Consider the following 1,558-nt stretch of genomic DNA (forward strand, 5'->3'; position numbering starts at 1 on the left):
AAAAGAAAATAAAAGAACCAATAAATGCAAGAGTTTTTTTTTTTTCTTTTTCCTAATCTAAACAGAAAATACAATGAATAAATGGAATTTAATGCAATAAATGAAAATAAAAGAAACAGCAAAAATCAAATGCAGTTTTCTCATCACTACACCACTTGTTTCCACATTTTCGGTGCAGGAATCATTCAGCAAATGAATTAATCTGTTTATTGATTACAGAAATTCATCATTGTTCAGAAAATCGTCAGAAACTTGGAACAAGTCTTCAGTTGTCTCATAAGATGCTTTTGCCAGCTGATAGTTGATAACAGTTGTGTTAACTGTTTTAAACATCATATGTCGTAGACAAGGAATAATGCAACTTGTGAAAAGACAGAACAGAACTAAAACAATCAGAACAGGTGTCACGAGCTTTAACAGCAAGGACCACCATGGTCCAGAAGTAAGCCATGAAAGCAAATCAAAAGAAGATGATCCTTGTGTTCCACTTTCTATGTAATGTTTAAGTTCTTCCAGTTCCTGTTTCATCAAGCACAAAAGTGCAGTCGTTGCAGACCCCTCCCTGAGAGGCTGTGAGGAAGTCCAGGAAAACACGGTTTTGCATAACCATGTTCCTCAGTTCAGTCAGTTCTTTCTTGGTGCCATTGGCTGTGTACTGTTGATGAGTCGCATTAATTCATATCTGTTGATCTCAACGTGGTCCCGAATCTCTCCTAGATCAACCCACGGAAAAAGACTTTGCATGAATTTTTCTCCGCCGTTCCAAATCCTGAATTCCCATGGAACTCCAGTATGTGTTGTGAGGCCTCCCCATCTTTTGACCTCTGGCATAACTGTTCGTTTGGAGCGGGTGTGTAGATCATTTTGTGCTTTCATTTCCGCATATGAAGTACCAATCTGCCAACATCCATGAGCCATAATCTCCTGGCACTATGGCGCTGCACAGTGTTGTCTCTTGTCTCCTTTTTGTCTTATGCGTGGTGTTGAAACTCCTCTCCTGAGGCAGGTTGTCACAGTCTGGGTTGCCCTTCCAGACTTTGCAGTGTGGAGTCGCCCTTTGACCCCTGCAGGCAATGTAGTTGATGTAATCCGGTGTCTGTCGCAGTAGGTGTATGAACAGTTCATAGATCCAAAAAGTCCTTTTGTGGCATCTCCTGTCCGAAGTAGAACAGAAAAATCCTTTTTGCACCATTTGCATTTTCTTCTTTTCACGGGGACGCTGAGTCGTGGTTGTGTGCTCAGGCCATAGAGACACATCTGTTTGTCATCAGTGATGCTCCCTGGGTGCAGACCTGAGTTGTGTGTGGCAATTCGTAGCTGCGCACACATAGCAGTTCACCTCGTTCTCCTCGTGAGCAGTCCTGTTCATCAGCTGCCACTACAGGTTGGTTCTGTAGTCGTGTGGGTAGAAAGTGAGGTCACTTCCTCCTCCAAACATCAGACATGTTGCAGTCACAGTGCAGTAGAAGGTCCATCTGGCATATGGAGTCTCCATTGCTGCTCGGCGTACAGAGATGTTAGAACCCCCAAACTAAAGAGTGAGGATCTGTCGAGTTTC

The 1,558-nt window shown here is 42.9% G+C and overlaps 1 long non-coding RNA gene across 1 annotated transcript; it reads right to left on the reverse strand.

The window, feature by feature from the left end:
• Positions 1–162: 162 nt before the first annotated feature.
• On the reverse strand, positions 163–1,552 carry LOC106943696 (uncharacterized). The gene is made up of 2 exons (XR_001423988.1): positions 1,190–1,552; positions 163–1,151 (listed from the first exon to the last, which is right to left on the reverse strand). It is a non-coding gene; the product is annotated as an uncharacterized LOC106943696 (long non-coding RNA).
• Between the last annotated feature and the right edge of the window lie 6 nt (positions 1,553–1,558).

This window comes from Poecilia latipinna, unplaced genomic scaffold (assembly GCF_001443285.1).
Source record: "Poecilia latipinna isolate Pla-1442-1.1 unplaced genomic scaffold, P_latipinna-1.0 Scaffold5729, whole genome shotgun sequence".
Classification (NCBI taxonomy): Eukaryota; Metazoa; Chordata; class Actinopteri; order Cyprinodontiformes; family Poeciliidae; genus Poecilia; species Poecilia latipinna.